The sequence below is a fragment of the Nicotiana tabacum genome, chromosome 22 (genome assembly GCF_000715075.1).
Source record: "Nicotiana tabacum cultivar K326 chromosome 22, ASM71507v2, whole genome shotgun sequence".
NCBI lineage: Eukaryota > Viridiplantae > Streptophyta > Magnoliopsida > Solanales > Solanaceae > Nicotiana > Nicotiana tabacum.
The window spans coordinates 211,372,763-211,396,376 of record NC_134101.1 but is presented as its reverse complement, the minus strand read 5'-3'; the positions used below and the strand labels follow the sequence as shown (position 1 = coordinate 211,396,376).

Sequence of the window (23,614 nt, the reverse complement as noted above, 5' to 3'; positions counted from 1 at the left end):
GAGTCCTCGGTTCATTGAGACTTTTGAGGTGCTTCGGAGGATTGGGGAGGTGTCTTATGAGCTTGCTTTGCCACCCAGCTTGTCGAATGTGCATCCGGTATTTCATGTTTCTATGCTCCGGAAGTATATTGGGGATCCGTCTCATGTTTTTGATTTCAGCACAGTTCAGTTAGATGATGATTTGACTTATTATGTGGAGCCAACAACTATTTTGGAGCGTTAGGTTCGAAAGTGGAGATTAAAGGATATAGCTTCAATGAAAGTGTAGTGGAGAGGTCGGCCCGTGAAGGAGTCTACCTAGGAGACCGAGCGGGAGATGCGAAGCAGATATCCTCGCCTGTTTGAGGTTTTAAATATGTTTCTTGACTAGTTTGAGGACGAACGGTTTTTTAAGAAGGGGAGGATGTGACGACCCGGCCAATCATCTCATGAGTTACCGCTCCGTTTCCCCCATTTCTGCTTCTTGTTGATTTGTTTATCGGTTCTATATGTGATCGGGTTGGTTGACTCGGGTTTAGAAAGGTTTTGAGAAGGTTTGAGACATTTAGTCTCTTTTGAGGAAGCTTAAGTTTGAAATGTCAACCGGATGTTGACTTATGTTTTAAAGGGTTCAGATGTGAGTTCCGATGGTACGGATAGCTTCGGGAGTTAATTTGGGACTTAGGAGCATGATCAGAACGTGTTCTGGAGGTCCGGAGTTGATTTAAGCTTGAATTGGCGAAATTGGAATTTTGGCGTTTTCCGGTTGGTAGGTGAGATTTTGATATAGGTGTCAGAATGAAATTCAAGGAGTTATAGTAGTTCCGTTGTGTCATTTGGGATGTGCGTGCAAAAGTTCAGGTCATTCAGATGTGGTTTGATAGACTTTTTGATAAAAAGCGTAATTTAGAAGATTTTGGAATTCTTAGGCTTGAATCCGATGCGAATTTGGTGTTTTGATGTTGTTTTGAGTGTTCCAAAGATTAGAACAAGTTTGAATGATGTTATGGGATATGTTGGCATGTTTGGTTTAGGTCTCGGGGGCCTCGGGTTAGTTTTGAGTGGTCAATCGGACCATTTCATGTTTTGGAAAGTTGCAGAAAATCTGCTAGTGTTGCAGACATTTGGCCGTCGTGTTCGCGAGTAGGCCCTCGCGTTCACGAGTAGGCCCTTGCATTCGCGAAAGGTTAGCAAGTGAGGCTGAGGATTTAGCCTTCGCGTTCGCGAGGGAGGCTTCGTGTTCGCGAAGGGCTGGGATCTTATGCATCGCGTTCGTGGGGTACCAGACACGTTCACATAGAGGAAAGTTGGGCAGCTAGGTTCAAGTGGAATTGTTCTTCGCGTTCGTGGAGGGGGAGTCGCATTCGCGGTGAGTAAGGGAGCTAGGTTTTCGCGTTCGCGAGCTGGGCGTCACGATCGCGATGAAAGAAATTTGGTCAAAGTCAGTTTTTGCTTCGCGAACACAAGGGTTTGACCGCGTTCGCGAAGAAGGATTGGATGCCTGGGCAGAATGTTTAAATAGCCATTTGGTCCGCGATTTTGGGACTAACTTTCACCATTTTTGAGCGATTTTGGAGCTTTTTGAAGAGTATTGAAGAGGGATTCAAGGGGAAACACTTGGAGGTAAGATTAATGGACATAATACTCGATTCTAATGTGAATTCTACCTAATTAGTCATGGAATTTAATCCTAATATTGAAGAACTAGGGCTTGTAATTGGAGACCTAGAATTTGGGATTTGAGGGGTCATTTGTGGTTGGATTTTGATGCTTTTGGTATGAATGAACTCGGGGAGTGATAAGGAGTCTATTGATATAATTTTTATCGGAATCCGTGACGTGGGCCTGACCTGGGGGTCGGGTTTGGCCAATTTCGGGATTTGTGGTGTAATTTGATTTCTTTCGAGTGGGATTTGATCCCTTAGCATATTTTGATGGTTTTGCCCTAATTTTGGTTAGATTTGGAGCATTCGGAGGCCGATTCGAGGGGCAAAGGCATCGCGAGCTAGAGATTTGGACCGGATAGAGGTGAGTAATGATTGTAAATGTTGTCCTAAGGGTATGAAACCCCGGATTTCACATCGTAATGCTATATTGAGGTGACGCACATGCTAGACAAATCCATACTTGTCTATTCTTAGTTATATAAACTCTAGGATAGGCTTAAGTGATAAATTCCGGGGATGAGAGTTTTTATCATGGGCTTGTTTGCTTGTTTTCAGAGATGAAATGAGTACAACAAATAAAATTAGTAAGGAGGTTAAAAAAAAGGGACCCCAACGCTTTTTTAAAGAGAAGTTTTCATAAAGCACTATCTATTAGTAGTAATTAGCCATCTATAGATATTATTTGCTATATTACGGATTATAGATAAATTTTCTGTGGTTATATGATGTATTTGATGTATTTAAGCTATTGTAGTCATGAATACAGTAGCAAAAATAGGCGTGAATCAGGGAAGTCCAGCTAATTAGTTGTTGTATTCGAGTGTATTCGCCTGTATTCATGGCGTGAAACATGGGATTACAGCTGGACAGATTACCGTATTCGGCTGTATTCGACTGTATTCACGGCATGAAACAAGGGATTACACTATTTTTAAATAGAAAGTGTATCAATTAACATAATAGACTACTAATATAATTCAACAAACTCAATTATAACACACAAAATTTGTATTTTCAATTATAAAAAGATTCTCAACTGGAAAAACCCCAAAACATAACAATCTTCAGAGAAATTATATAATACATCTAAATACATAAATTATATTAATTGAAAAAACATATGAATACATAGAATACATCGGGATACATTGAAATACAATGAAAAAAAGACAGTGAATACAATAAAATACACGGAATACAGCGAGATACATTGAATTACGATGAAAAAAAGACAATGAATACAATGAAATACATGAAAATACACGTGATACGTTGAAAATATATTAACAGAAAATCAAGTTGCTCAGCCCCAAACTCCGTCGTCTTTGCTCTACAACAAACCCTAATTTCCGTCTTGTAGCCAAATAGTCCTTCCATCTTCAAAGATCTTACACGCTCAAACCTGGAGGAAGTGACTGCTTCAAATCTATGTACCTCCACAAGTCTTAGAGATAAAGTCCTAAATCAGGCAACCATAAAATACGTGATCTTTGGCTCCGATCTTCTTCATCCCTTCTATCATGGTGGAGGCGAGCCCGTTTGTCCCAGTCCTTGTTATCTTTTTTTGCAGATTCAATTTGTAATTACCATCCTTTCCTTTTAGCTCTGACCTGTGCTGCTCGATATCTCTCTTATAATAATCTCTAAATACTTAGCGAAAAAGAATGATGGTTTGCTCTTGTTTTGTGTGGGTTAGGGTTTGTTGTCGTTGTGTGTTAGAAGGAGGAGGAGAGCAAAAATTTTAATGGGATGGGGGAAGAGAATGGGATGTATCAAAGTAGAGAGAGAAAGAAAATAGTGTAACTGATTAGAGTATTTAGTGGCTTAGGGCTAGGAGGTAACCAAAATTAAATATTTTGCTATAAACCTTAAAAGGTATCCATAGAATATAATTTTTTTAAATGATATTTATTTAAAATAAATAAGGTGTTAACCTTTGCTATAGGAGGTAAAAATTCCTTTTTTAACTAACATATTAGCCACACTATTTAATACATAGCAAATATATGTTTTTTTGTCATTTGATTTATTTTTCTTGTTGTATGGAGAGTGTATAGATTTTTTTAACAGCAAAAATGGTAATCATATCATACACTCTACTCTTTTTGGCCATAATAACAATCCTTGTCTTTAAGAAATAAACATTGCCCAATTCAGAGGGAGACAAAAAAGTGCAAGCTAAACATCTAACATCAACCACTTGCCAAGGTTTTTGCATATAAAACAACAGTAACTAACTCAGGGGCGACCATCCTTCTTGGAAAAATTATATTTTGTATATGTGTAAAATATTAGGTTTTAAAGGTATATAACATCAATTTAACATTCTTTGTCGGAGAATTTTTTTCACTTCTTTCAAGTTTGATCTTGGGGAAACTTTTTGTTTCGCCACATCCAAACCAATAAACTTCACAAAGGCGACTCAAATTCATGTGGGCTTGAGGAGAGTTATGTTGTGATGAGTAATGACACGGTTGCTGGCACACAAGCTAGCTGCGGGACGGTTGGAGCAACATTATGTAATAGGTCACTCACAGTTTCCTACGGGACTCCAGAAGTTGAACCATCTGGCGAGGGCTGGTGGAGAAAATTGCAGAGAGCTCTGAACACCATCAAACAGTTGATGTTTATAGTGGTTTAACATACTTATGTCCAAAGGCGGATCTAGGATTTCTAGAACATGGGTGTACCACTAAAGAAAGGAGAAAAAAAGTATAAAATGAGAATCAATCCCTATTCCTTTGGGTAAATAACTCAGTATTCAACCAAGTGCACCATTCAATATTTTTTAAAAAAGGTGTGTTTACCCTTAAAAATAGATAACAACTGAATTTATATGCGGTTTTAAGGATATCTGGATTAATCCAATACAATTGATCAATAAAGTTAAACGAATTAAAGGTAAAAAACAATCAAACCAATTGTAATGTTAAATCCAAGCTCGAGTATGAGCTAGTGATTGTTCTGGCCTCGGTTTGGAGCCAAATATCTATGAAGATCTATGAACAAGAACAAGAGCTTTGAACAACTTAGAAGCAAGAGAAAACAAGTGTATATTGCCCTGGAATGCATGTTACATTCTTGCTATTGAATAATAAACTCCCACTTTATATAGTAGGGGAGTTTATCCTATGTACAATTCTAAGAAAGGTAAAAATATTCATTTTTGCTAATCACTGATCTGCTGCCGATACGGGCCGAAATCCACGCCATGATATCCGGTTGAGCACGGATATCACGGCCTTCATTAATCGTGCGCAACCGTCCGGTAATGCTTTCTGAGGTCTCGGAGCCCAAACTGAATTAGAGGAGAGTTGTCTTGATGGCCCCGATAGTAGGTGCTTCATTCGGGCCTTAGTACAAGAGGTTCCTGGCTTCGATCCTGATTCCGTATAGTTATGTCCTTGCTTTGTATCCCCCATCGGGAAATCGGGGTGATCACTAGCCCCGATTTTACCCGTATACAAGGTGTCAGTAGATAATATTATACCAATACTAAAAATATATACATAAAATACCTAATTTGACCTTGAAACTATAGGTTCACGTACCCATAATCCAAGCTATGGATCCGCCCCTACAGTTATGTCAACTAATCAAGAGGAATTTTATCAAATCCCTCATCTACAAACTCCACAGGAGTATCCTCATAGCCTGTTTGGCAAAAAATTGAGGTGTTTGGCCAAGCTTCTGGAAGGAAGAAAAGTGATTTTGAGGAGAAGCAGAAAAAAGTAGCTTCTCTCAAAAAGTACTTTTTTGAGAAGTACTTTTGAGAAAAATACACTTAGAACCAGTTTTTTAAAGATTGTACAAACACTAATTGCTGCTCAGAAGTGCTTTTCAAACTAATTAGCCAAACACAAACTGCTTCTCACCAAAAGTACTTTTGAGAAAAGCACTTTTGAAAAAAAGCACTTCCCAAAATAAGCTGATTTTTGTAGCTTGGCCAAACGGGCTATCAATCAGTCTTATAAACTAGCTAATATCATTTCCATGTACCATCGGTGTAGGTTGAACATGAAAGACAAACGAAAGCCATGTGACACTTTTCTTGAGCTTTGAGAGATAAAACTTATCTCCATTTTGATTGAAAAGATTATTTACAGACCATCCAATGATTTTTTCAGCGTGTTCATTAAATGCGGTTAGTATTGCTATAATCAGACCAAGCGTCATATTAATATCAACAATATTGTGTTGCATAGGACACTAGTAGCTTTCCTATCCTTCTACTAGAGCAACTAACAAGTGTCTAGCGGATTTAAAATTTAACTTGTACTCAGTCAAATAATGTATAGAAAGATGTAAATCTCACAGAGATTTCGTTATTTACTCCACGGTCAGGTCAACTATTATAACCTATCCAAACTAAAATCGCACAAATATAACCTATTGGTAGAAAAGAAAGTCTCCACACAACATCATAAGGATCACACATCCATAGATTACCTTGAAGTTTATAACCCATCTACTTAGCCTTAAACTGACATCTCTCTATATCCTTTTACAACCACAACTACTACGCAATTACTTAATCTTCCCGAGTCTGAACTCAACAAGAAGACATAAGATCTACTTCGTTCCACAATTAAACAACATGAAAAATCTTTCAACACACTCTTAACTCGAAATTATACATCACATCAATCAAGCACCCAATAGTCCTTTTCACATCCTAAGCAAACTCTTTGCGTCACATTCAAACCATTTGAACACATCCACAATCACATCATACTCATAATATAGTCATCCAGCCACTCATCAAGCAACAAATTTCACTCATAGGGACACTACTAGACATAAGTCCAAAAGCACGTGCTCACACAACTGAAATCCCCGTGCTCAAGCTACAGTTAAAACTGACCTCAAGTTCTCCAGACTGGCCCTTCATCAACACACATAAATCTCATCTCGCACCTCATCCATGGAATCACAAGCCATCGATGTACACCTGATACCGAGCGCTCACATACGCATACGGGTTCATGGAAGGAATTCAAAGAATCACACTTCAAACTGAACCAATGCTGCACGATAAGGAAACAAAGATGGGAAGTTTATCTTAAATGACTTTTAGCCTCTCGAAGATAGGTATGGACGTCATCATACCATTAAGACTCTACTAGACACTTGCTCATGACTCGTAGAACCTATAAACCTAGAGCTCTGATACCAACTTGTCACGACCCAAAATCCAGCTAGGCGTGATGGCACCTAACCTAACCCGCTAGGTAATCTAGTTAACAATAAACCAATTCAAATGAATTTCATTAAGGGAAGAAATGATAATACAATTGAACTATTATACAAAGAATTCCCAAGGACTGGTAGTACAAATCATGAGCTTCTAAGATTTAGAGTTTACAAAGCTGGTACGAAATAAATACATCATATGTTTGAAACATACATAAACAGATTTATAATTCTAAAGCTACCAAGATCAAAAGGCAGCTATGACCGAAACACATGTACATCTTCAAATCCAGCTCCCGCCATGCAAACCAACATCAACATCCAACATCTGCATGCAAGGTGCAGAAGTATAGTATGAGTACAACCGACCCCATATACTCGATAAGTAACAAACCTAACCTTAAGTTGAAAGTAGTGACGAGTTGGGACAAGGGTCAGTGTAAAACTCCAATAACCAGCAACATAATAAAAATGGTACAAGAAATAACTCAGAGGTATGATGCTCAACTCGTTCACATTTACGGAAAAATAGGCATGTTTTTCAAAGATGTCAGTAAAACTCAATTTTTTTCCCAATCGCCAAAAATATGAGTAAGTCTGAAACTGTGTGTTTTCCCAAAAACCTTTCAACAATAAATAAGATGTTTCATTTTCGGATAGCATGAGAAAAGTACATCTCTATGCCTACATGTCAATATGCAAGTGAAATCATGAATGTCACCAAAACCAAGTAGCATGAGGAAATGCATCTCTATGTCTATATCTCAAGTATCCATGTCAAATGCAATGCATCTTAGTGATAAACTCATGTACTCACAATCTCAGAGTACACAATATCACTATCTTACACTCTCACTCATCACGCTCAATACTCAGCACACTTAGTCACTCAGTACGGTACAAGGCAGATCCAATCCAAACATAAATAAATCCTCACACTCAATTACTCAGTAATGTATAGGGAAAATCCAGCCCAAAAATCAATAGTAATTGCGCTCACTAAGGGTGTGCAGACTCCGAAGGGGCAGATCCAGCCCAAGCGCTAATATAACCTGTTGCGGCGTGCATCCCGATCCACATTTATATAGCCATAAGACTTGTTGCGGCGTGCAACCCGATCCACATATATCGATAATACCTTATGCGACGTGAAACCCGATCCCATCATGAATCAATAATACCTGTTACGGCGTGCAGCCCGATCCTATAAACATCCTCACAAACAGGCCCTCGGCTTCACTCAACCATCAATCTCTCAAGTCTCTCGGGCTCACTATGTTATGAAAATCAAGCCCAAAATAATGATGTGATGTATCAATAAATGGTAACAGAGACTGAGATATGATATGCAGATGAATGTGTAAGACTGAGTATGTAATTGCAACGTAAGCAAATAACTCAATAGCATAAACGACCTCAGTGGGTCCCAACAGGATAAACATATAACCTAGAAATTATTTCTAATATGGATCGCCACTTAATTACTCTAGCACGTAGAAATTTCATAGATACAAATAAGATTAGAGAACTACACACTACCACAGAAATAACCGAGTCACAACTCGTACGGTACATGCCCGTCACCTAGCATGTGTGTCACCTTAACACCAAATACATATCACGTATATTCAGGGGTTCATACCCTCAGCACCAAGTTTAGACGTGTTACTTACTTCGAACAAGCCAAATCCAATACCGAGCAAGCGAAATGATACTAAAAAATTCCATCATGTACGTACCAACCTCCAAACAGCTCGAAACTAGCCAAAAGTAACTCAAATACATCAAATAAAGCCTAAGGAAACAATTCCAAATGATAAAGGTTGAATCTTTAATCAAACACTCAAAGTCACTCAAAAAGTCAAACTCGAGCCCGGGCCTCAGAACCCGATGAAAATTACAAAATCCGACAATCCATTCAATTACGAGTCTAACCATAGTAGTTTCACTCAAATCCGAGATATTCAAAACTCAAAACTTCACTGTATGAAACTATAGATAATAACCCCCAATTTCTCTCTTGAAATCCTCAATCAAATGCCAAAAACAAAGATACAATCATGAAATATAACCAAAAATGAGTAGAGAACACTTACCCCAATCCATATGGTAAAAAATGCTCCAAAAATCGTCTCAATCCGAGGTCTGTAGCTCCAAATATGAATAAAATGACCAAACCCTCGATTTAAAGCTTCTGCAAAGCCATTTTCGCTTTTGCGAACAAATGAACCACTTCTGCGGCGTCGTTTTTGCGACCACAAATGTTTTTTTGTGACCACGACTAACTTGCAAACCCTCGCACCTGTGGCACAATTTATGCTTCTACGGCCATCGCAGGTGCGAGCTCCTTTTTGCTCATGCGTAATACCTCACTTCTGCGCCCATGACCCTCGCTTCTGCGAAGTCACAGATGCGACTCAAATTTTGCATCTGCGAAGACTCCAAACACTGTCTTCTCCCGCTTGTGCGACCAATTGTTCGCATCTGCGAGCTCGCATCTGCGTCCATCTTTCTGCAGATGCGGAAACACCAGAACCAGTACAAACCAGTCTTAACCAAAATTTCCAAAATGATTCGAACCATGACCAAAACTCTCTCGTGCCTCTCGGAACCCCGTCCGAATATACCAAAAAATCTCATATCATAACACGGACCTACTCGAGGCCTCAAATCACGCATAACAACATCGAAACGCCGAATTGCACCTCAAATCAAACTTAATGAGCTTTCAACTTCCAAAACTAGTGCCGAAACATATCAAATCAACTCGGAATGAATTCAAATTTTTAACACAAATCCCAAATGAAATGAAAAATCTATTCCAATTCCCGAAACCACAATCCGAATCTGATATCCTCAAAGTCAACTCCCGGTCAAACTTATGAACTTTCCAAACCTTCAAGTTTTCAACTTTTGCCAAGTCGCGCCGAAACCTTCTAGAAATCTCCAAATGCAAATACGGAAATACACCCGAGTCCAAATCACCATCCGGACCTAACGAAACTATCAAAACTCCGAACCGAGGTCAAATACTAAAAAGTCAAACTTGGTCAACTCTTCTAATTTAAAGTTTCCTAATTGAGAATCATTATTCCAAATCAATTCCGAATAATTTAAAAACAAAAACCGATGATTCACACAAGTCATATACATCATACGATGCTACTCAAGACTTCAAATAGCTAAACAAAATGCAAATGCTCAAAACAACTGGCTGGGTCGTTACATTCTCCCGCACTTAAGCATACGTTCATCCTCGAACGTGCCAAAAGTCATTCCAAAGCCATCAAATCGTCGTGTAACCTTACCATGCATATACCCGGGGTGATCCCACATCACCCTAATCCGTATAAGCCCGATGACACAACTTAACTGAAGATCCTTAATTTAACTTTAGCCTATAAACCTTAGAATCCGATTTCCAACATCCAAATTTCCTATAAGACCCGAATCTCGCATTTACACACCGTATAAGTCGGAACAAGCTGCATCAAGCCATAACCATAACCCAAGACACAATCACATGATATACCACATAACTCAAATACTCATAGCAATAACTTCCGATCGCAATAGTTGCTCGATAACCAACCCAATACCGGTAACAAATGTCATATCAAACAAACTGTCATGACCCGTATCAGAGGGCCATGACTGGCACCCGGTGCCTACTCAACTGAGAGCCACGTACCTTATTCCTTTTTTCTTCTACAAAACTTATCACGGGCCATGATAGGCCATATCTATATATGTAATTAATAATATTAGAACTTAACTCATATAACTAATTCAAAAAGATTTATATAGATACATAGGGGCTGACAAGGCCGTTGACATGTCATAGCTAAAGCTATACACAGGACACTGTCTGCAAAACCTCTAAGAAAACATGACCATAACATATAAGTTGGGACAGGGTCCCTAACATCCTTATAAAACAAAGTAACATATATAGAACGTGACTTGACAATACTCTAGGAAGATGTGGAGCTCACCAACCAAAAGCTGATATCTGGAGGCAGCCTACAATGGATGATCCTCACCTTGCCTATCTACACCTGCGTGGCATGAAGCACAGTGCCCCAGAAAAAAAAAGGCGTTAGTACGAAGAATGTACCGAGTATGTAAGGCAGCAATGAAATGTAATAATAATAAGATATTATCTCGGGGGAGAGATAAGAGTCAACTTATAACTTCTGACTTGTCGCTGAGGGCCGTAACATATAGAATAAAATCCATATCGTATATATAAATAAAGTTACAATACAATAGTTCTAGTTACCTCATTTTTGTAACGTTAACTGCCCAACTGATCAGTGGTAACTGCCCGATTGACCGTAGCTCGGTGGTAAATGCATAACTGCCCAAGCGATGATAAATAAATAATAATACATAACTATCCAACCGGTGGTAACTGCCCGACCAGCCGTAGCTCGGTGGTAGATGTATAACTGCCCAATCGGTCGTAGCTCGGTGGTAAATATTACAACGTCACCACTAGTTACATATATAAATACAATATCTGAAGAGCCTTTTAGGATAATTAGAATATCTTTCAAAGTGACTTATAGTCGTTTACTCCCGACATGTACCACTAATTATGAAAAATAGTAAATACCCGATAGAATAATCGCAAGTTGACCCTAACACCACCATTTTAAAAAACAATATGGCAGCATTGTTGCATCATTTGGCATGCAACATTTGGTGTAGGTTTCTATTTGGACATAAATATATTCCTCAATTGAAAACTAACTATCAGATTATTTATTTTGATTACTTGTTAAGGAAAGAACACCGTATTTGGAAATAGAAGTTATCCGATCCTTAAAACAAAAATTAAGAAACCAACATTCTTGCATCTATAATAACAACTAATGGATTAAGAATATCATAGAAGTTAGCACTATATATATATATATGAACTAACATCATCCACATGCGGTCAATAAGAATCAAGCATCAGTGCCATGAGTAAGAGTTTACATTATAAAAGACAATGAACAAAAGCTTTCTGTATTTACTAGGAATAATATCATGTTTTAGTATTGAGTTTGTTTACACGCCATAGTTGGAGTCATGCCAAAAGGAAAAAGGATAGATTTAACATACCTGGAGTAGGAAAAACTCCGTATAATACTTTTGGAGAAGATTTCACCGTACTTCTATATAACCGCAAAAATTGGATGGACTTTTAGCTTCTGTCCTTGTAGTATTGAACTAGGAAAGACATATGTTTCTTGATTTTGAATTAAGAACAAAATATGGACTTTAACTTCTGGTCTTAGAAGCAACTGGAACTTGGAAAATGATATTGCATTAGGAACATTTTTCCTTCTTTTGTCCAAATGAAAGAATGAGATAACACTTATCATAAGTCTTTACTTATTAATTCCAAATAAATCCTAGATAGACACCTAAGACTATATGACTACTTAGTCATTCTCTAGATTTGTGGCTTTTTGCCAAGTTTTTGGGGGTGTATTTTATTAATTTTTATCCATTTATTAGTTAACTGGGTAATGTCCCGTTACCCGGTAATTAACCAATTACTCGCATAATTTAAAAATTACTTCAAATTACTTAAAATTATACTTATTTTTAATATACTTTATACATCATACTATCACGTCCATATGGTACCTTGTATGATACTAGTCCATAATTATCGGGTATTATCGCTCGACCCGTATTTTATCCCAAATTGGCCACTTTCAACGAAACTCGTTTTCTTTAATTTGTGTACCCTTTATCCTTCTTGACACTTACTTATTGCTTGTTATAATTAGCATAAATACGTTAACCTCAAGATAATCTCATCCCCGAGTCTACGTCAATTAACGGAAGACGAAACTTTAACGTACGAAAATGCGAGATGTAACATCCTTCCCCCTAGAAATATTCGTCCTCGAATGTTTAAACTTGCAAGATGTACATACATATCCATCTATTATAAATGTATATATCTTCCCGGGCTAAACTCCAATGAAACAAATAGCAAGCTCTCACGGGGTCAGGACGTCGTCCCTCCCTAAAACTACTTCCTAATCAATTCGTCACCTATGATTCTGTTAATATATCTTCTAGGTGCTGTCACCTATTAGTTGTAATCTTAATAACTGGGTTCATGCTTTCCTTTCAAAGCTAGCCTTGGTTTCCCTTAACCCTTCTGGCGCAATGCCAACTTACTCTTACATTAATCATATTAAATGGACAATTTGCGTTAATAAGATCGAACATTACCAATAATCACAATACCTGACACATCATCCGGTGTAGCCTCTGGGTCCTGACAACCTGCCAAAGCATATATGCGGTTCTGACTACCGTCAGAGCTAGATGCTCCATCCCTGACTCTACCTCTACCAGTTGATGCCCGATGGCCTCTCTCTTGAGAAGAGGAGGATACTGTATAGATCTGGTGGGCTGAACCATCCCGCTTATGTTATTCATAGCGCAATCCCCCATGTAATGACTAGGGTCTCCACATGTATAACATATATTAGATCCCTGACGACATTGTCCAGAATGAGCTCTACTGCATTGACTGCACCGTGGAGGAGGCGCCCTCATCTACGCTGAATCCCTCCGATTCTAAAAACCCAAAATTCTCGAGCCCTGACCTGATTCAGAATAGACAGATCCCTCATAATACGACTTCTGCAGTTGTCAGATACTTTCAATAGGATATGGTGACATAGGATCGCCCGAAAAATCCTCAGGTCGCCTAGCAGACCTGGCCTTCTTACGCTGACCCTCATCACGATTCTCGTATTGTTGTCATTATCAGTCCTCCAAATTTTGAGCATAAGCCTGGATGCCAGAAATATCCATACCATCGAGCAGAGCGGCTGTGGAGCATTCATTAATCAGGTGCGGCCCAAGTCCTATGACAAACCGATACACTTGATCACTCATTTCAGCCACAATCTAGGGGGCATACCTTGCCAAGGAATCAAACTGGAGACTATACTCTTGCACACTCATATTCCCCTATTTAAGAGACAAGAACCTGTCTACCCTTGCTTGATGAATCTCTATTGGCAAGTAATGACACAAGAAATCCCCTGAGAACTCTTCCCATAGTGCTGGAGATGCATTTGTCCCTCTAGACAATTCCCAAGTTTCTTACCACTGAACCACAACATCTCGCAATAGGTATGAGGCCAACTCTACTAACTCAGTGTCCGATGCATGCATTACCCTCAAAGTCCTCTGCATCCTATCAATAAAGTTTTGCGGGTCCTCATCCTTATTGGATCCAGTAAACTCTGGAGGGTCCAGGTTGATAAAGACTCAAACTCTCGCGCTAATAACCCTGTTAACGTGACCAACATTTGTACCTACCTAGTGCTGAGCCTGAGTGGCTACCAACCTAGTCAACAACTGTACTGCACTCCGCATATCCATATCCTCATCCAGAACAATAGGTGGAGGTACTGGGTTCCTCATCATCTCCTCGGGTGTTGACAAAATCGGAGAACTATGCGAGGGTGTCATATTTCCCCTCAGGGCCTCACTTTGGACCTCACTAGACATTGGTACTCTACTCATGCCCTCATATGCCACTACTTTACCCTTTTGACTAGCCGTAGCGTTCCAAGTCATAGACATTGCTGCATATATAAAACAAGTCAAAGATCAAGGGCTTTGTTCCCTATAACTTTGCTCTATTACACGATCTAATATCAAGAAGAAAGGGTAGCCGGTCCCTAAATGCCCTGTAGTTTCTTGCTTATATAACGTGGTGGACAACACATTTATAAACAAGACTTTACTAGACACGGCTTGCAGACAACCCTAGGACAGAACTACTCTGATACCACTTTATCATGACCCATATCAGAGGGCCATGACTGGCACCTGGTGCCTATTCAACCTAATACCACGTGTCACACCTCCTTTTACTACTCCGGAAGGGTATAAGGGAGTTTTTCCAATTTAAGTGACAATCAAAATGGGATTATTTATATTAATCAGAGTCTCCACTTGGGATAATTATGGTGTCCCAAGTCACCGGTTTAAAATCCCGAATCGAGGAATTTTGACTCATTTTTACAGTCCACAAAACACAGAAATCCGGCTAAGGACTTCTGTTAATTCAGGAGAAGGTGTTAGGCATTCCCGAGTTCCGTGGTTTTAGCACGGTCGCTTTAATCATACTTGGCTTAATTAAATTGTCTAATTACATGTTTAAGAACATATGTACATTTTTACCTTTTACCACTTTTAATTAAGAATTTATCCTAAAGCAAGTCACACGTACGTGTACTCATTCCATTTTGCATATAAAAAATCATGTCACACGTACGTGTCCACAATTAATAATGCTTTATTATTATTAAGCAATTTTGGTCAAAGTTGTGCGAACACATACTCCGGGTTTGTTTTTAGATAGATTAAGTCTCACCTAAAACATTTTCTACGAATATTCATTTTTTTTAAAAACGTACTCGTGTTACGCGAATGTGTACACAACTAATAACATTTTATTATTATTAAGATTATTTGACCAAAGTCACGCGAACGTGTACCTTGATTTTGGTCATGTAACTTGTCATGTATCAATCACAAAGGAATGAAACCAAACATATAACCGCAAAGCCTTAAATATGTCATACAAATTCAAAGCTACTAGTAGAAAGAAATGAACCATATATGTTCCTATGCATAGATTTAATAATTTATACTTCAAGTGGCAAAGCCAAGAAACAGGGTTGGAGATCACAAAATGCAAACAGTTAATTAGATTCATAAAATGTTTATGACCTTTTTAAAAAGTTTATCTATTTTTATGTATTTTAATTAGACTCAACAAATTAGTCTTGGGTTTTTAAAAGAAAATAACACTGTAGGCTGTAGCAATCCTCTTGATTAAGACAGTGTTAGAACACGCACAACACTCTTTTATTCGAATAGTGAAAGGAAGAACAGAGAACAAAGCTCATAGTTACTAGTAAACACATGTTTCAAATGCATTGCATCAATTAATATCAACTCATGAAATCTAGCAATTCCAATTATGTAACTCAAATGTTAATGTAGAGATCTGGTGTGTACCTAGTATTCAAAAGCCAACTTGAGAAGCCACATAAAGGCTAAGAGAAACAACCATGAATTTGATGTCACCGTTGATAAGCAACCACAACAGTAATTTTTGCTTTTGAAGAAACTTTCGATTAACGAAAAAGTACAGCAGCTACAATAGATGGAAAGCGCAGCTATGAGTGAAACTCGAATAGCGACCGAACTCGAATGACAACAGTAAAGAACTAGATCCACGTTTTCATTCCCAAAATCCCAGTAAAGGAGATCGAACCCAAACCAAAATAGAGAACCATAACTAAAGCTAACGAATGGAAAGTCTGACGAACTCGAACTCGATGGCAATCGAACCCAACTTCAGCGACTCGAACCACGACCAAATAGCTGCTCGTACTTGAATAGTTTGAGAGCTATTTACGAGGTGTGGCTGCTGCTGTATGCGTTTGAGCAGAAATGAAAAAGGGGGTCAGTATCCACTGGCTTCTGTCCAGTGGTCGTTTTTGGTGTTCGATTTTCTGAAGAAGAAGGGGTAACGGTTATGGGGGCTATTTTTTGGAGTTGCCGCTGGTTGGGGTGTGGTGGCAACGGACTGGTTGTTGAAGAAATGTGGGGTGAGATGAAGAAGAAGATGTCCAGGGGGTTCTCGATAGGGGTCCCTTAACGCTGAAGAAGATGAAGAACGGGGGGGGGGATCTCTTATGTGTTAAACGACGGATGTTCAGGGTCTTAGGTTGAAGATGGGTCGTTTGGGGTGGAGTGAAGAAGATGAATTTCAGGCTGGGGGGGGGGGGGGGTCCTCTGTTGCACTATTGCTTCTTCAGATTTTTTTTTTGTATAGGTTAGTCCAAATCAGAAAAAGAACGGCGAATCTTTTTTTCTCTCTCTAGGAATTTCTAGGATGTCTATTAAAGGAAGAAGGGTTTTTTAGGGTATTAGGTTTAATGGCTATTGGGTATTGTGCTTAATTTAGGAGATTAGGGTAAGTCCATGTCTTGTTGGGTCTTAAAATTGGGCTCTAAGACTCCAAAATTATTGTTCAAAACCATAGCTAAATTCCTTTAATATAAGATAACTATACTACATAATGCAAAACTAATTCTAATTATTAAACTAAACTATATTATAAAATGAAACTATTATATTTATTTTTTGTATTTTCATGATTATATAAAGATAAAAATAAGGTACTATTTTTTGTATTTTTTTTAATTTTATGAAATGTACATAAAATAAAATATTTTCTGTAATTTTTATTTTGTGACAAAGTAAAGTAAAAGAGTTAAAATTAGTTGAACTAACCATCTTAGACCTAAATAAGTATTTAAATGCTAAAATATGTAAAATCTTGGGGAGGGTCAAAAATTACATGTCTACAGCTTCCCCTCTTTGACTGAAAACGCGAAGTATTTTCAGACAAAGAACGACTAGACATGTTTTTTGACCTGACCCTTATTTAGAGAGACCAAAAGTTAAAAAAAAAAGGAGAATGTGACTGAGCCCTGATATCTGAGCTGCATATATATCCTTGGCTATAAAGGAATCAGGTCACGTGTAGTTCAGAAGTAGGAATAGTGATGAAGTATACTAAGGTGGAGAGCCGATCGAGGTGTTGTTCCGTCGAGGTTCCGGTCTGCAGTCCTGTTATTACACCAAAATCAAAATTGAAAAAAACTAACTATGCCTGTCAACTATGAGTTACAAGATTCCTATATATAAGTCTTCTGAAGCTTGATCTTGAGTCTTGAATGGTTCTTCATGTAGACTTTAGATTTGAACCATGACGCTTGCTAGTTGCAGGTGCTAGTTCATTCTTCTTCAGCTTTTCGGATCAAAATCGGACACACCATGCTTGTGACTTCAGTCATGTCTTGAGCAATCTACCTCTTGTACCAGCTTTTACATTTTGTATTCACTTTCCTTTTCTTTTTTCTTTTTCTGTTTTATTTTGGATTGAGATTACTTCTGTTAATCATCTCGGACTGTTGACTCGCATTCTTGCCATGAGCTTCTACTACTTCTAATTTGAATTGAATTCTGAAATGACTTCCCTTGTTCTCCAAGTGGGCGCCTCATGCTGAATATTATGAAATGGATTTAGTTGTTTTCCAAGTGGTTACCTGATTGCCAAAACTTGAACTATATTCCCTTGTTCTCCAAGTGGGCGCCTCATGCAAAAACTTGAACATTATTCCCTTGTTCTCCAAGTGGGCGCCTGATTGCCAAAAATTGAACTGTATTCCATTTTCTCCAAGTGGACGCCTGATTGCCAATACTTGAACTGTATTCTCTTGTTCTCCAGGTGGTCGCCTGATTGCAGAAACTTGAACTGTATTCGCATGTTCTCCAGGTGGGCGCCTGATTGCCAAAACTTGAGCTGTATTCCCTTGTTCTCCAGGTTGTTGCCTGATTGCCAAAACTTGAACTGTATTCCCTTGTTCTCCAGGTGGGCGCCTAATTGCCAAAAACTTGAACTGTATTCTCTTGTTCTCCAGGTGGGCGCCTGATTGCCAAAACTTGAACTGTATTCCCTTGTTCTCCAGGTGGGCACCTGATTGCCAAAACTTAAACTGTATTCCCTTGTTCTCCAGGTGGGTGCCTGATTGCCAAAAACTTGAACTGTATTCCCTTGTTCTCCAGGTGGGCGCCTGATTGCCAAAAACATGAACTGTATTCCCTTGTTCTCCAAGTGGGCGCCTGATTGCCAAAACTTGAACTGTATTCCCTTGTTCTCCAAGTGGGCGGTGGGCACTTGATTGCCAAAAACTTGAATTATATTCCCTTGTTCTCCAGGTGGGTGCCTGATTGCCAAAACTTGAACTGTATTCCCTTGTTCTCTAGGTGGGCGCCTGATTGCTAAAACTTTATCTGTATCCCCTTGTTCTCCAGGTGGGTGCCAGATTGCCAATACATGAACTGTATTCCCTTGTTCTCCAGGTGGGCGCCTGATTGCCAAAACTTGAACTATATTCCCTTGTTCTCTAGGTGGGTGGCTGATTACCAAAACTTGAACTGTATTCCCTTGTTCTCCAGGTGGGCGCTTGATTGCCAAAAACTTGAACTATATTCCCTTGTTCTTCAGGTGGGCGCCTGATTGCCAAAACTTGAATTGTATTCCCTTGTTCTCCAGGTGGGCGCCTGATTGCCAAAAACATGAATTGTATTCCCTTGTTTTCTAGGTGGGCGCTTGATTGCCAAAACTTGAACTATATTTCCTTGTTCTCCAAGTGGGTGCCTGATTGCCAAAACTTGAACTATATTCCCTTGTTCTCTAGGTGGGTGGCTGATTACAAAACTTGAACTGTATTCCCTTGTTCTCCAGGTGGGCGCATGATTGCCAAAAACTTGAACTATATTCCCTTGTTCTCCAGATGGGCGCCTGATTGCCAAAACTTGAATTGTATTTCCTTGTTCTCCAGATGGGTGCCTGATTACCAAAACTTGAACTGTATTCCCTTGTTCTCCAGGTGGGCGCCTGATTGCCAAAAACATATACTGTATTCCCTTGTTCTCCAAGCGGGCGCCTGATTGCCCAAACTTGAACTGTATTTCCTTGTTCTCCAGGTGGGCGCCTGATTGCCAAAACATGAACTATATTCCCTTGTTCTCCAGGTGGGTGGCTGATTACTAAAAATTGAACTGTATTCCCTTGTTCTCCAGGTGGGCGCTTGATTGCCAAAAACTTGAACTATATTCCCTTGTTCTCCAGGTGGGTGCCTGATTGCCAAAATTTGAACTGTATTCCCTTGTTCTCCAGGTGGGCGCCTGATTGCCAAAAACATGAACTGTATTCCCTTGTTTTCCAGGTGGGCGCTTGATTGCCAAAACTTGAACTGTATTTCCTTGTTCTCCAGGTGGGCGCCTGATTGCCAAAACTTGAACTATATTCCCTTGTTCTCCAGGTGGGTGGCTGATTACCAAAACTTGAACTGTATTCCCTTGTTCTCCAGGTGGGCACTTGATTGCCAAAAACTTGAACTATATTCCCTTGTTCTCCAGGTGGGCGCTTGATTGCCAAAACTTGAATTATATTCCCTTGTTCTCCAGGTGGGTGCCTGATTGCCAAAACTTGAACTGTATTCCCTTGTTCTCCAGGTGGGTGTCTGATTGCCAAAACTTGACTGTATTCCCTTGTTCTCCAGGTGGGCGCCTGATTGCCAAAAAACTTGAACTGTATACCCTTGTTCTCCAGGTGGGCGCCTGATTGCCAAAACTTGAACTGTATTCCCTTGTTCTCCAAGTGGGCGGTGGGCACCTGATTGCCAAAAACTTGAACTATATTCCCTTGTTCTCCAGGTGGGTGCCTGATTGCCAAAACTTGAACTGTATTCCCTTGTTCTCCAGGTGGGTGCCTGATTGCCAAAACTTGTACTGTATTCCCTTGTTCTCTAGGTGGGCGCTTGATTGCCAAAACTTGAACTGTATTTTCTTGTTCTCCAGGTGGGCGCCTGATTGCCAAAACTTGAAATATATTCCCTTGTTCTCTAGGTGGGTGGCTGATTACCAAAACTTGAACTGTATTCCCTTGTTCTCCAGGTGGGCGCTTGATTGCCAAAAACTTGAATTATATTCCCTTTTTCTCCAAGTGGGCGCCTTATTGCCAAAACTTGAACTATATTCCCTTGTTCTCCAGGTGGGCGCCTGATTGCCAAAAACATGAATTGTATTACCTTGTTTTCCAGGTGGGCACTTGATTGCCAAAACTTGAACTATATTTCCTTGTTCTCTAGGTGGGCGCCTGATTGCCAAAACTTGAACTATATTCCCTTGTTCTCCAGGTGGGTGGCTGATTACAAAACTTGAACTGTATTCCCTTGTTCTCCAGGTGGGTGCTTGATTGCCAAAAACTTGAACTATATTCCCTTATTCTCCAGGTGGGCGCCTGATTGCCAAAACTTGAATTGTATTTCCATGTTCTCCAGGTGGGTGCCTGATTGCCAAAACTTGAACTGTATTCTCTTGTTCTCCAGGTGGGCGCCTGATTGCCAAAAACATATTCTGTATTCCCTTTTCTCCAGGCGGGCACCTGATTGCCCAAACTTGAACTGTATTTCCTTGTTCTCCAGGTGGGCGCCTGATTGCCAAACCTTGAACTATATTCCCTTGTTCTCCAGGTGGGTGGCTGATTACCAAAACTTGAACTGTATTCCATTGTTCTCCAGGTGGGCGCTTGATTGCCAAAAACTTGAACTATATTCCCTTGTTCTCCAGGTGGGTACCTGATTGCCAAAACTTGAATTGTATTCCCTTGTTCTCCATGTGGGCGCCTGATTGCCAAAAACATGAACTGTATTCCCTTGTTTTCCAGGTGGGCGCTTGATTGCCAAAACTTGAACTGTATTTCCTTGTTCTCCAGGTGGGCGCCTGATTGCCAAAACTTGAACTATATTCCCTTGTTCTTCAGGTGGGTGGCTGATAACAAAACTTGAACTGTATTCCCTTGTTCTCCAGGTGGGCGCTTGATTGCCAAAAACTTGAACTATATTCCCTTGTTCTCTAGGTGGGCGCCTGATTGCCAAAACTTGAATTATATTCCCTTGTTCTCTAGGTGGGTGCCTGATTTCCAAAACTTGAACTGTATTCCCTTGTTCTCCAGGTGGTCGCCTGATTGCCAAAACTTGAACTGTATTCCCTTGTTCTCCAGGCGGGCGCCTGATTGCCTAAAACTTGAACTGTATTCCCTTGTTCTCCAGGTGGGCGCCTGATTGCCAAAACGTGAACTGTATTTCCTTATTCTCCAGGTGGGCGCCTGATTGCCAAAACTTGAATTGTATTCCCTTGTTCTCCAGGTGGGTGCCGGATTGCCAAAAACTTGAACTATATTCCTTTGTTTTCCAGGTGGGTGCTTGATTTCCAATACTTGAAATGTATTCCCTTGTTTTCCGAGTGAGTGCCTGATTGCTAAAACTTGAACTGTATTCCCTTGTTATCTAGGTGAGCGCCTGCCATTACAACAAAACAGACAAAATAAAAGAAACTTTTCTGCTCGAGTTTGGTACTGGGAACTTCTATGAGTGTTAATAGAATCTTGTTATCAAAAGAGCTATAAGAACTCAAAAGCTAAATCCCATTATCCAGGAGGACCCTGAAAATTAAAATTAAATCTCATCTTAAGAGTGAAAACTTTAGAGCTAAATTCAACTTTCTAAAGGTGAAACTTATGCTAAATCTCATTATCTAATGAAGGTCTTAAAACTAAGTCCCAATATCCAGGAGGGTCCTGAGAAGCCGAGAATGAACTTACCTGAGCCATGCTCTCTTCCTGGAGTGTGACGACTCGGCCATCATCTCATGAGTTACCACTTCGTGTTTTGGAAAGTTGCAGAAAATCTGCTAGAGTGTTGCAGACATTTGGCCTTCGCGTTCGCGAGTAGGCCCTCACGTTCGCGGAGGGTTAGCAGGTGAGGCTGAGGATTTAGCCTTTGCGTTCATGAGAGAGGCTTTGCGTTCGCGAAGTGCTGGGATCTTGTGCATCGCGTTCGCGGGGTATCAGATGCGTTCGCGTAGAGGAAAGTTGGGCAGCTGGGTTCAGTGGAATTGTTCTTCGCGTTCGTGGAAGGGGAGTCGCGTTCGCGGTGAGTAAGGGAGCTAGGTCTTCATGTTCACGAGCTGGGAGTCGCGATCGCGATGAAAGAAATTTGGTCGAAGTCAGTTTGTGCTTCACGAACGTGAGGCTTTGACCACGTTCGCGAAGAAGGATTAGATGCCTGGGCAGAATGTTTAAATAGCCATTTGGTCAGCGATTTTGGGGCTAACTTCCACCATTTTTGAGCGATTTTGAAGTTTTTTGAAGAGGAATAAAGAGGGATTCAAGGGGAAACACTTGGAGGTAAGATTCATGGACTTAATACTCGATTCTAATGTGAATTCTACCTAATTAATCATAGAATTTAAGCCTAATATTGAAGAACTAGGGCTTGTAATTGGAGACCTAGAATTTGGGATTTGAGGAGTCGTTTGTGGTTGGATTTTGATTCTTTTGGTATGAATGAACTCGAGGAGAGATAAGGAGTCTATTGATGTAATTTTTATCGGAATTCGAGACATGGGCCCTAGGGTCGGGTTTGGCCAATTTAGGGATTTGTGTTGTAATTTGATTTCTTTCGAGTGGGCTTTGTTCCCTTAGCATATTTTGATGGTTTTGCACTGATTTTATTAAAATTTGGAGCATTTGGAGGCCGATTCGAGAGGCAAAGTCATCGCGAGCTAGAGATTTGGACCGGATAGAGGTGAGTAATGATTGTAAATATTGTCCTGAGGGTATGAAACCCCGGATTTCACATTGTTGTGCTATATTTAGGTGACACACACGCTAGATGACGAGCGTGGGGTCATGCACCATTGGGGATTGTGACTTAGTCCATCCCGTATGACTGTTTTACCGCGTATTCGATTGAAAACTATTTTCTATCATCATGTTTTGGGCCTCGTGCCAACTATTTGAACTCTTAGGGGACTTTTCCTGATATTTTCTCACTGTTTTGACTTTATACTTGTACTCAGTCATGTTATATTCTACTATTTTTATAACTCAGCCATGTTTACTCCGTTTCAACACTAAAAATGATATTTTAATGATATTTTGGGATGAGCATCATGTTTTATTATGCCCGAGTGGCTTATGAGATTCTGACTGAGTAATGTCGAGGGGCTTATGTTGTGAGATTCTTGAGCTGATTCATGATTATGAGGCCGAGGGCCTGAGATTTGTACGCCACGAGGTGGCTTATTGA

General features: G+C 39.8%; 1 long non-coding RNA gene across 1 annotated transcript; it reads right to left on the bottom strand.

Annotated features, from left to right (window-relative positions):
* Positions 1 to 6,886: 6,886 nt before the first annotated feature.
* Positions 6,887 to 16,802, bottom strand: LOC142176533 (uncharacterized). The gene is made up of 2 exons (XR_012705193.1): positions 10,835 to 16,802; positions 6,887 to 7,167 (listed from the first exon to the last, which is right to left on the bottom strand). It is a non-coding gene; the product is annotated as an uncharacterized LOC142176533 (long non-coding RNA).
* Between the last annotated feature and the right edge of the window lie 6,812 nt (positions 16,803 to 23,614).